Source organism: Dryas octopetala, chromosome 8 (assembly GCF_963921425.1).
Source record: "Dryas octopetala chromosome 8, drDryOcto1.1, whole genome shotgun sequence".
Taxonomy (NCBI): domain Eukaryota; kingdom Viridiplantae; phylum Streptophyta; class Magnoliopsida; order Rosales; family Rosaceae; genus Dryas; species Dryas octopetala.
In genome coordinates, this window is record NC_141373.1 from 12401061 (window position 1) to 12414815 (window position 13755).

The following is a 13755-nucleotide window of genomic DNA, read 5'->3' on the forward strand; positions in this document are numbered from 1 at the left end:
TATGTGCGGATGTGCTTGTCTTATATTGATTTGTGAGACTCCTCCCATGTTAAGAAACTATGTATATATACTTGCCATTGCAAGACTTGGCTCTTGAGACTGCACTTCCATTTGCCAAAATTGTTGAAAATTAAAAATGCAGTCTATGAAGCCCCATGCTGTTTGTATTCCTCTTCCAGCCCAAGGCCACATAAACCCAATGCTCAAACTTGCAAAGCTTCTCCACTTCCAAGGCTTCCACATCACCTTCGTTCACACAGAGTTCAACTACTATGGCGTGGCCAGATCCAGTGGTCAAGACACCCTCAAGGGCTCAAAGCACTTCCGGTTCGAGACGATATTGGATGGCTTGCCACCCACGAATCAACGAGGGATACTCGACCTGCCGGAGCTATGCAAGAAGATGCCAGTTGATGGCCTGCGTTCATTCAGAGACCTCATAACAAAACTGATGAATAATGCTTCATCAGATGTGCCTAAGGTCAGCTGTATTGTTTCTGATGGAGTCATGGGCTTCACCTTACAAGTTGCTCAAGAGTTTGACATCCCGGAAGTGCTTCTCTTTACTCCTAGTGCTTGTGGTATGTTGGGTTATCTTCACTTTGAAGACCTACTTCAAAGAGGCTATTTTCCATTAAAAGGTATCTTAGATTCTCAATTCTAACTATGTCTATATATCTACGGCTCACAAATTCATTTTAATTCAAATTCAAGAATTAATATGTATCACTGATATATTACTATTCATTATTTGGCCGGGTTTCTCTATTCAAGAAACCAAATTGTGAATTTTGTATACAAAATTAATCACTTTCAAAATTTTAATTTCAATTCAATTTTTTTTTTTTTTACTTTAATGTACATCTTAATACATGCAGTTAACTGCATGTGGATGTAGTGATACTAAATAAATAGTTAACTGCATTTGGACGTAGTGATACTGATCAATCAGTGGGAGAGGTAGATCAACTTTTGCTTTAAAAAACTTTATACAAAATAAAATATGGATTTCATTTGAAAAACCCATAATCTTTCTTTTATCTATTCAAAAATCATCATACGGAGAATTTTCTCGCTTAAAGACAAAAAAATGTGTCGAGCGCTAAATTAGTACTACATTGTAGTAGCACTTTTTCACAGTGCAGTTACACTTATATATATATATATATCCTTTTAAAAAACTTAAAATTCTAATATTAACCTCATAAATTCCCTAAAACATACTAAATCATGCATGCCTAAACTCAAATAAGATCCAACAACAAAAAAGAAATTATCAATAAACATGTAGAAAATAGGGAAAAAAAATTTGTTGCTTTGCAATAAATAACACTTGAAACTATTATACGAGTGCTCGGTATTGTTTTGTTAAAATGGGACGTGCATCATTCAACGTATTTTAAGGGGCTTTTGAGTTAAAAAAAATATATGTTCACTTTTAAGTCTTCCTAAAAATTTGTAGGGACTTTTCAATAGTTTTCTAATAAAATAATGTATTCTACATAAATATATTTTGAAAATTTTTTATTTTTAAGCAATTTTTTCAAAAATTTCAGCTGCTAATATTATTTCAATTCTAGGGCCTCTCTTAATATCAATTTTTCGGCTTCGCACCTTTCTAATCTCCCTTTAACGCTCTTGCAATGCAACACAAACAATGGCCAAGCGAGTTTTTCTTCCTCTTGCTCTCTTTCATCTTTGCAAATTTCTATATATCTAAAACCCTTGCATTTTTTGTGGTGTCGGGTGAATTATTCTGGCTCCTCCCCTAATTAAACCCTGTTGGAATGAGATAAAAAAAAAATGGGGAGAAATTGACACCAATTGATGCATGAAGCTTTCCAGTAATGAAAAAAAAAAAAAAAAAAATTCCGTCCAATGAATATTGGTGTTGTAAATCCGCAAAAGAAAAAAAAAGTGTAATTAACCGCTTCAGAGAATAATTCTAGTAAGAATATATATATATATATATATATATTGAGGGGCATACTTTAATACGGATGAACAGTAAATAAGCATGAATGCGGGCACGGACATGGTGTCGACACATCATCAACTGACTGCAGTACATCTTGATTTCGTGTGCTGCAGCCAGTTCATGATGTGTCGGTACTATGTCAGCGTCCGCATTCATGCTTATTTACTGTTTATCCGCAGTAGATTCTTACCCGTCCTATATATATGGAATTGTGTTAATTTGGAGGATTTTCATAATGCAGAATGTAATTGAACAACTGGTTAATTTTAATCATGTGCAGATGATAACCAGTTAACTAATGGCTTTCTTGATACTGTGATTGATTGGATACCGGCAATGAAAGGAATTCGATTGAAAGATCTCCCCACTTTCCTCCGAACCACGAATCGTGAAGACACAATGTTCAACTACAACTTGCAAGCAATGAAGACTGCTACAAAAGCTAAAGCTGTAATCCTCAACACATTCGACGAATTGGAGCATCAAGTCTTGGATGTGATCAAAACCAAGTTCCCCAAGGTCAACACCATTGGCCCACTATCACTGCTTCAGCACCACCTTTTGATCAGGACACCCAATGACTTGGACTCCATTGAGTCAAATTTGTGGAAGGAAGATATCAAGTGCTTGGATTGGTTGGATAAAAGAGAGCCTCAATCTGTGGTCTATGTGAACTTTGGGAGCCTAGTAATAATGACTAAGGACCAATTGGCTGAGTTTGCTTGGGGGCTTGCTAATAGTGAGTACCCATTTTTGTGGGTCATTAGGCCAAACCTTGTGGATGGAGGAGAAGAAGTCATATCAAGTGATTTCATGGTGGAGACAGAGGGTAGAGGTTTGTTTGTGAAGTGGTGTCCACAAGAGAAAGTGCTTAGGCATCAGTCTGTTGGAGGCTTTTTGACACATTGTGGTTGGAATTCAACGCTGGAGAGCATTTGTGAGGGGGTGCCATTGATTTGTTGGCCTTTTTTTGCTGAGCAACAAACCAATTGTTTTTATTCATGTAGAGAGTGGGGGATTGGGATGGAGATTGATGCAGAGGTGAAGAGAGAGAAGGTTGAGGGGGTTTTGAGAGAGTTGATGGAGGGTGAGAGAGGGAAAGAGATGAGAGAAAAGAGTAAGGAGTGGAAGGAGAAGGCAGAAGCAGCGACAACACCAAATGGGTCTTCTTACACTAACTTTGATGAGTTGATTAAGCAGCTCAAACAAGCTAATTAAGCCTACTGGTTTAGAGAATTTGTAATGGAGATGATTATTGAAGGCAACAATTAGTGGAAAAGTGACATGTAGGTCATGATGGACTAAAAACATCACCAAGATAAGCCATCTAGGCCTCCATTAATTGGACAAGCAAATTAAGAAAAAGGAAATTGTAGATTGCAAGATGGATCTCTCACAACTATGTAAATGCCACTTCATGTGTGCTCCTTTGACATTGTTTGTACAATAAATTAACGGAAGCTAGCAATTGTCCTTTCATTGGTAAATGTAATTGATTGTAAGGTATGTAGCATTGCCCAAACTTAAATAAATAAAATAGAGCCACATAATTTGGTGAACAAATTTTTGGAGAACATATTTGATGAATGTAGCATACCCTTATATATTAAACAAAAACTGAAATAAAATGCACAATATTAAAGACACACCCAAAAAGCGGGGAGTAACCTGTAATTTAGCATTTTCTAAAAAATAAATAGTAAAACAGAATTCTTATTAAACAACAAAAGATAGACGTGCATACACAAAAAAAATTGATATTTTGAAGTAATAATGCTAGAGATATCAAATCTATGCACTAAATTTGTTCACAAAATGATGTGGCAGTATATATGTAATCTCTTGTTATAAATAAATGAAGTTTAAAATGAGTTCATAAATAAATAAACAAATAAATTTGGTGCACAAATTTAGTTTTTCAATACTCAATTTGAAGGGGGGGGGGGGGGGGACTAGGTCATCAGTACATAGAAGTTCATTTGTAGCTAATTCGTGGATTACTTCAAACATTTTGCCTACCATAATCAAACACGGTCATTTTTGAATCGATACTTCAACAAGTCACATAAAATCTGTCAGAATTCCTGCAATAAGTCATCTCAACCACAGGCCGTACGTCTTTGAGATTTCAAGCATGTAAGACAGTGAGAACATTAAGAACGAGGCCTTCATTTAGCTGTCTCACAAGGAAGAACTAATATTTTTTTTTTTTTTTTTATCACTTATCGATATCAAATTTTAAGCTCGAAGTCATCATCAAATAATACACAAAATTGACACAAAACAAAATAAAGAGATAAACTTTATTTTTCAAACCGAAAAAGAAAAAAAAAAGACAAACTTTATTAATTTTATGTAAAAAATTAGGATTGGATATCAAATACCAATAGTTTTTCAACAAACCAGTAAAACACTAATTCTTTTTAGTTTAGGTATTAACTTAGAGCAAGAAATTTTGGATTATGTTACAAATCTCTAGGAAACATGAATTTTTTTACACCAATCGATTGGCCAAAGTGCAGCTCAGTGGTTTTTCGGTTTACTATATAGTTGTGACTGTCATTAAATTCATAAAAATTTAAAGTTTATAAGGGCCCGTCTGGTAACGTTTTACAAAACAATTTTCTAAAAACTGTATTGTAAAATGAAAATGACAAATTAAATTTTGCATTCTCAAAATATGAGAAGGCGTCTGGTAGCGTAATTAAAAAAAATTATATAAAACAAAAATAATGAAAACACATTTGATATTAACCAATTATTACAACAAAATAATTATATTCACAAAAAATATTAATTATAAATTATTATTAATCAATTTCATAAAATATATAATTAAAAAGAATAGAAGTTTTATAAAACCCAACCCACCTCAGCCGGCGCGACTACCTTGGAGGTGGAAGAGTTGTTGGTGGCCGTATTATTAATGGAGACAACACTGCAAGCACCTATGATCTAGTTGAACAGATGTATTTTCTCTATGTAAAAGTTGTTAAGGTTCGTGAGCTTCCTGCCATAGATGTTACTGAGAGTCTTGATCTGTTTATTGAAGCGGGAATTGGAAACTATAGAGGGATTACAAAGTATATATTTTGAGAGATGGGAAGAGAGAAAAAAAAAAGAAATAGAGAAATAGAGGAGAGATGGGTGAGGTGGGTAGCGGCGGGGGGTAGTGCTGCTGCCGGAGGTGGGTCTGGCTAGGTGGGAAAGAGGTGCAGATCACATTTTTTTTTTTTTCAGTTGTAATTTTTTTTTATTTGTATCTGTGTTATCTATGTTTTCTAAATTTACTGAAAACATCATTTAGTCGTTTTCTGAATTTACACTGTAAACTAGAAATTCTATTTTGTATTTTTCAAAAACTGTTTTCTCAATACGGCAACCAAACGCATTTTTGTCATTTTTTGAATTTATAAAATGAAAAACCGTTTTGTAAAACGTTACCAAACGCACCCGGTTTAATGCTTTTGATTAGGCTTGTGGGATGAAGTCTTATAACCTAGAGACTAAATATTAAAACTTAAACCTTGCAAACACTGAAAAAACAACAAATCAGTAAAAAAGTTGTGACTGTTGTATAATCACAGTTGAGTTTGTAAAAAAATAAAATTTCTCCCGAGCGCTCAATGAACAGTGCCGAGTGCTTGGTAGAACCCCATTTTTTAAAATTGGTATTTAAACTAAAATTTAGAATGACATAATAATTTTGGTAGTTAAAATGAAAAAACATTGAAATTCGGTAACTAAAGTCAACGAACCCCCACCAACCTCTATAAATACCCCCAAAACACTTACCAGACCCCAACCAACCTTTTTATTCAAAAATTTCCATTTTATCTCAAATAAAATTAAAAACTAAAAAGAACAAACAAACAAATTAGAAAAATTCATCCCAACTCCATTGAATATTCGAACGCTCGACTCAAAATCACCCATTGTTGTAAATGTTTAAAGATATAAGAAATCATGTGGCCAAAAAAAAAAAAGATATAAGAAATCATAACATATCTCATACTTTTTTACGTTTTATTTACTTGTAGGTGATATCATGTGAGTATGCTTATTATTTAAATTTTTTTTGTTATATTGAAGTGAATCAAACCATTAATCTGCTATCATACTCTTAATCTATTTTCACACCATTCTTCACTATTGGGCGAACTCCAAGGGCTTAAAATAGAAGGATAAAATTCAAATTCTTGGTGTGAGTGGAGTAAGTACTTTACCACTGTAATCATAAGTTATTTTTTAATTATATATGTACTATATTTTTTAAATTTTCTTTTAATATTTTCCCACCATTCTTCACTAATTGGGCGAACCCAAGGCATGATATCTTAAAATTCCTCGAGTACTTGCTGCACTTCCTGAGAAAGAAGTCGTCTTGGTATTGGATCCGATCTTCTGTTAGCTCTCCAAAAGGACACTGAGTAAAGTTCGAACTCTTGTTGCGAGTGTGGAGTAAGTACTCTACCATTTTAATTAATTATAAGTTATTATTCAACTTTTAATTATATTTGTACTATATTTTTTAATTTTCTTTCAATATTTTTGAAATATAATTTTTTATTTTATTTTAAATACTTATTTTTAGAGAAAAAAGAAAAAGAAAAAAGCTTTAGTTTTACAGTTAAAAGGTCCACTGTGTTTAGTGTTTACAAGAAAACATATATTAGTTCAAGACTCATAACCTTGTATATATATAGCCACAAGGTTATGCATTGCCAAAAAAGAGTCAGGGGTGTGGAGAATCTAGCTTTTTCTTGTAACCTACCCTCATTCCTTCAGCCATTTAAAAATTTTCGATACTTGTTTCAACTTGTACTGGGAGTGTAAAATAACATTTTCTTTTCCAATTTTCGATACTTGTTTCAACTTGTACTGGGAGTGTAAAATAACATTTTCTTTTCCATTTACCAAATAACCATTGATGAAACAATCGTAACACATAAGTATATGATTAAGCTCAATGCTGGATCTGATTATATCGATCCATAAATGAATGATTATGGACTTAGACATTATTAATTAATTAGAGTCATAATCTTCTTACTTGTGACTACATATATATATAATAGCTAATGTTATCACCCAATAATTGAGATCAAAACATTACCCAAGTTTTAGTCATCATTTTTAACATATACAACTATTACAATATTTTTGCACTTTAATTGAGATACATTTCATTGAATCATTGTATGGTTCAATAGGCATTACCACCCTCTGATATCTTTTAAAGCCAACTATATATCCAATGTCACATTTATGTAACATATTCGATCCTATCATTTTTGTTCATTTAGATGCTATCTACAAAGACTACAATATATGATATTGATGCTACAAGGTCTATGAAGCTTTCAACATAACTTAGAACAACTGAAAATGCTTACATACCAAATAAGTAAAAGTTAAGAACCATTCAAAACCTAAGAAGAAGAGAATTTTTTCCTTTGCAACTTAGACCGCAACCATAGGAAAAGGAATCTAACTACCACATATAAGAAAGAAAACTAACTTTAAATATCTTTGCAACTTAGACCTCCGATTATGTGGTGCTTCAAAAGACATCTTACTTTGGAGAAATGCATTTGCTCCAAATTAACTATTAATTAATAAAAGCGGTAAAGTTCGAATCTAAGATAACAACTTCCATAATAAGCACGTCCACCTTTTCTTTTATGACTATTTTCTAGAAGTTCTGTCTGTACGTGCTACATCAAGGCACCTTTTACAATCTGCGTGACGAAGATCCTTAGTGCATTGAGCCATACCATATAATGCAATAGCACTGCTGGATATATCAAGCTTTAGGATCCCATGACCATATGAATGGTAATCACGATAAGCTCTATAACGTAATAAGGTTAACAACTCACTAACTTTTTTATCAAACAACAAGGAATCACCATCAACAAATATGTTATTCACCACATAAATTCCGTTAATGTTGTCTGCTTTCCTGAAGAACATCTCATTTGAGTATTTTAGGAGACAGTCATCATACCAAATAATAGCACCTTGACTGTGAGGGCAGTTTTCGCAATCTTTATGGGATTTTTTCGTCGTCCAACATTGCGCTAGCCCATATATAACTTCGTGATTTTGTCCTGTATGTTGATAAGATGTTCCGTGTCCTTTATAAGGAGTTTGAATACGTAATATTTGGAGCAACACATTCAAAGAAACCTCATAATTCCCGTTGTTCGGAAACTCTAGCCCACTAAAACATTTATGCTCTATAACAAGATCTTCAGCCCTATGCAGAAAAAAGGAGAAACATAATAAACTCATAGTTGAGATTAATGTTTTTGAGCAGAGCATGTTCAATATAGAGAATTGAACTCTAATTGCATTCAATTCAATTGATTGATCTTAAAACAAACACCTATAACAAAGTTGAAGTTATTGGCATATACATAAATATATGTATATATATATTTGATATGTACGGTACGTAGACTTAGTGGTAGTAGTATAAAAATATTAATTAGAAGATGCTAATGTTAGTTTTGCAGTTTGCATAATCATAAGAGCCATATATGATATGCTTGCTATAGAAATTCTCACACGAGCACTTGGATACTATATAGCAATATATGATGTACATTCCACATCTAAAAATCTCTATATGGCAATACATGGTACTCATCCTATACATGCATGATTATATTGTAGTATCGAATGAGCATCATGTATCACTATATAGGGGTGTTAGAGTCCATTTTTGCTCACCACCCTTAAAGGTTATGAAACATTACCTTTCAATAAAAATTGGACAAGTGGCATTTTCTAACAATTTAATGAAGAAAGAGAAGGTAACTTTATCATTAACTTCTACTTTTACCTTTAAAAAGGTTACTTGTCAAATTTTTATTGGAAGGTAATGATTTACCACCTTTATGGTAGAAGATGTGCATCATTTATCATTGTATAGTATCCGGGTTCAAACCAGGTCCTTATAACTTGGATAAATATGAGAGAATGCCACATGCTTGCTATATACATGTAAGAAATAAAATTTTAAAATTGTCTTGGTCACTTTTTTTTTTAAAGCAACAATGGTGATAAATAATCAAAATATATGTTGCCTATAAACCTTTGGGCTGGGTTAGCCCAAGTGGTATAAGTGAGAGGGGTAATGGGTTATGATTAGGGTATTGTTCAATTTTTGATTCCCAATATAACAAAAACAAAAATATAGATGTTGGCATTATTATCACATGTTATTGGTATATTTATAATGTATATGTAATTTTTTTAAGTATATGAAGTAAATTATTTTTATATTTACAAAAGATTTGTGCATCATTAATTAAGTTGTCTACGTCACATGTTACCAGTACACTATAAGAAAAATGAATATGGCCAATCCAATAGCCATCAACAAGGACTAACTCAGTTGCAAATATACATTAATTACCAAGAAGAGACAAGTACCTCATCCTTCTAACGAAAAGGTTGTAATACAAACTACGATCCAATAAACTCAACCCGCCCCTATGTGTAGATGAGACTTCATTGATTCATTCCCCAATGACACATAGTCATGTGTCTGTCCAACTCAATTTGTGAGGTTTTATTTTGTTTTGTTTTTTTTGCTTAGTAGTCAAGCACAAATCTTATACAAATCCAAATATGCATAATAGCGCATATTTATTAATTTAGGAAAAATTTTAGCAAAAAGCTTGGACTTTTACCCTATGTTTCAGTTGAAGATGCGACATTCAAAGTATTTCAATTAAGGACTCCTAATTTACTTAAGTACTAATCATGGACCATCCATTAATTTCGTCATAACCGCCATTTAAAATTAATCACTTGATCCACATGTGACAAATTTGTGGGGGCAAAAATTTTAGCAAAAAATCTCGACTTTTAGCCCTTATTCCTAGTTGAGGACTAAAATGAAATTATAGAAAAATGCATTGTAATTTATTGCTCAATTTGTAATTGATCCTTACATCAATCCAAAAATGAATGATTATGGACTTGCATAGTCATTCGATCAAATACACGTTATTAATTAATTAAAGTCCAAATATGAATGATTATGGATGCAGACATCATTAATTAAGTTGTCTACATCACCTGTTATAAGTACACTACAGGAAAAATGAATAAAAGAGACCCCAAATGGTTGATCCAATTGCCATCATCAATAGGGACTCACTTAGTTGCTAATATACATTAATTACCAAGAAGGGATAAATACCTCATCCTTTTAATCAAAAGAATGTTGTTATACAAACTACGGTCCAATAAACTCAACATATCTCTATGTGTACTTGAGACTTTACTGAATAATTCCTCATGCGCAAATATATAGTCATATTTCTGCCCAACTATCAACTCAATTATGTTTAAATAGAGGTCACCACTTGTAACACCCTGGATTTTTCAATTCTATCGTGTGTTGATACGTGTTTTTCAAATTTCTTTTGTATTTGAAAACTTAAAGTTTATTAAAAGAAATGGAGTTTCCTTTGTCTTTTGGGTAACTAACTTGTACCATTAGAGATTTAGAGTTGAGCTCTAGTACCCTTGAGTGTGAATTTGATGATTATCAAGTTTAAATTAATTTTTGAGAATTAAATTCATTGGAGTTGAATTTTTCGTAATTTTTTTTGGAGAACAATTTGTTGTTTGAGGTTAAAGGAAATTAGAATTAATTACTACAAGTCCGTAGGAATTTTCGGGGAATTATTTGTAGTCCCGAGCTATTTTTAGTGAATTTATGAAGTTTGGAGAAATTAGGAAATAGGAAAAAGAAAAGAAATTAATTTGGTTGTTGATTGGGCCGACAGCGTGGCTCGTGGCGTGACGTGATTCGCTAGGCACGCTGATGAGGTGCCCAACAAGTGTTGACACAACAAGCTCACAAGGAGCCGTGTGAGTGCGTCGCACCAAATCCCCAGCCCACGTTTTAATCATAATCGTCCAAGCTCATTAATTCCTTTCAATCTAGGCCGTTGATTTCGTTAAATGCAAGTGATTCACGCTGGGTCAAGCTGACCCGTGTGTCTTCATTTGGGCTGACCTGAATCCATTTTGTCTCACAAAATGGGTAGTCCGGCCGGGTATTTTTTACCTAATTTGATTTTTAGCCCTCCTTTGTGCATTTTCAGTGCAATTTGTGCCACATTAGAGATTTACAACTTCTTCCAACCTTCTAGTGCCTATAAATAGAGACTATTGTCCCTCATTTTCACTTGCATTACTAAGTAAAGTTAGAGTTATTCACTCCTTGGTTCTTTGGGAGTCTCTTTAAGAAGAGACATACCAAAATGGAAGAAAATTCTCATAATTTAAAATTTTGGGAGTGCAAGGAGGAGTCCCTAAGGGTGAAGTCTAGCTTTGGAGGTCTACAACCAGGTAAATATTTTAATATTTATGCTTTCTTTATTTATTTTTAGGCTTTAATTTTAGGATGCATGCTTAGATTAATTAAGTATGATTTATTTATTAATTAAGCATGCCTAGTTTTATTTTGGAGACTTATTTGTTTTATTAAAGAATATTAGCATACTAGGATTAGCAAGTTTATATTGTAGAGATTAAGTTGGATTAATCTAATTTATTTTGAGGAATTGTTTTGAGTTAAAGCAAATGGTCAATTAGTTTGATTTAAAGATAAAACTTGAAACTTGTAAACCCTTAAGTAAACTCTAAAGAGTAGAGTTTAGTCCACCTAGGACTAGAAAGTAGCGACATGCGACTAAAGGAAAGGTCATACCGTCTTCCTTTATTGTTAATGGTCCATAACTTAAATTTTTTTCTCTTTTGTCGAATTTGTTTATATCGGATTACCTAGTTACCTAGTTTCCGAGTTATTAAGACACTAAGGTTGCCATATTGTCTAGTTACAGAGGATTTGCCAAGATAGGACTGAGGCCGAACGTAGAAGGCTTGTGGAAGAGAATACTTGAAGAGTATTGGATTCCAAGTATGATGATTTATTCTACATTCATGACTATAAACTTTGTATGTGTATGTTAGTTTTTAAACTGTGATAATATGCTATTATGATTTAGTTTTTAAACTGTGATAATATGCTATTATGATTGTTGTGTTTGGTCCGAGAGTTAAGGTAGCCTCGTCGGTGATATTGGGTTCAAGTCCCTAAATCTTCTAGAAGAATTGATCTGTACATTATGGAGAGCTTAACCTAACTAACACGTGGCTATGTATGCTTGTGCGAAGTGGGGACCGAAGATTGATTAGGTGACAGCGATACGGTTTCTCAATTGCGAGTTCCTATTTCTGTTTACCATGTCACTCTCGCTATGGATACTATTTCTTTTAATAGTTGGTCATAGTTGTACACTCATACCTAATATGCATTGACCATCTAGATTATTGTCATTTATGAGTGTTTATGCATGTTTACCATATACTGCTGCAGCTGAGGTGTTAAATCGATTTTGTGGAAATGTTTTCAGATTTTGAAATCAATCTTTCACAGGGACATGTTTTTAAAGGTTTTCAAAACTAGCAGGGTCCCTTGAGGGAAGCTATGATCGTATGAGATGCTTACCCCCTACTTTCTTTGTTTTGTTTCATTTTCTCTTGCTTATGCAGATTTGCCTCTTGGAGGAGATCTCGATTGAGGGGTGCGCAGCTTTAATTCTCTTGTTGAGTGTCTCAAGGTCTCTGTATTCATGTCTTTTGCTTTATAGCAGTTCTTGCTTTTCCATGAGTGTTTTCCATTGGGAACCTATTTTGAACAATGATATTTTGTTTTAATCATTTTGTAAACTTATGTAGGTTTTATTTATACTTTGGTAATTCTCTTTTTGGGGTGTTGATTTAACTATTCCACCCTAGCAGGTTGGTTAATTTATAATTATGTATTTATTTTGATCTTATTATTTTCTTAAAAGATATTGTTGTGTAACGAGTACTCTGATCCAACCCGATCCATTTAAACTGAAAAGGCTCAACCTTTCTTAAGCATGTTGAGAAATTAACGCCGGTTTGTTGGTATTAATTCCTTGGGATACTCAAGAAAGGTGCCTCTTTCGCATATCCAGAGTTCGGGGTGTGACACCACCACACCTAATGTGAAAGCCAAAAACATAATTGAATATTGTTAGAACAATCAGTACATAAGAATTAATTTTAATTTACAAACATATATGAATTAATTTACAAACAAATAATATGAATATATGTTTGAAATTCAATTGCAGTATAACACAAATAAAAAGAAATCACTGACTAGAATTTTGATAGAGGCTTGTAGATTTGCAATGTCCTTAAAGACAGAATTTTGCCCCTACTCAATGCTTGTAGTTCTACAGGCGTCTATCCACCAGGATACAACTATCTTCAATCCAAAGGCCCAACATCATGACTTTGGAATCTGGCTAACTTGAATGTGCTTTCTCTCCCATAAAATCACAAAAAGAAGAAGTGGCTCAGCTCGTTTACACCCCTAGTGATGATGGCTCGGTGAACAGCAGTGTGTTCGGTGTTAGGTAGGGTGGCCTTTAGGTCGAGGAGGTATTGCCAGTTTTGCAGGTGGCGAGCTTGAAGCTGATGGTTGTGCATTTGGGTGTTTTGCGGGGTTCGAGGTAGTTAGGTTTAAGGGTTGAGAGGGGTTTAGGTTGAGTAGAGGAGGTGAGGAAGTCTGAGGAGGGGTTTATTGTTTTTGCAAGAGTTGTGTTGTTTATGATAGGGATGGAATGGTGGATGACCAAAAGTACCATGACAAATCAATGCAGGAGAGATGAAATAGGGTTGAGATTTTAATTTTATTTATTTGTATTGTT

At 33.5% G+C, this 13755-nt stretch overlaps 1 pseudogene across 1 annotated transcript; it reads left to right on the forward strand.

Annotated features, from left to right (window-relative positions):
• Positions 1-3465, forward strand: LOC147277300 (7-deoxyloganetin glucosyltransferase-like; annotated as a pseudogene). Its single transcript, XR_015123854.1, has 2 exons — positions 1-641; positions 2259-3465. The product of XR_015123854.1 is annotated as a 7-deoxyloganetin glucosyltransferase-like (transcript).
• The last annotated feature ends 10290 nt before the right edge of the window (positions 3466-13755 follow it).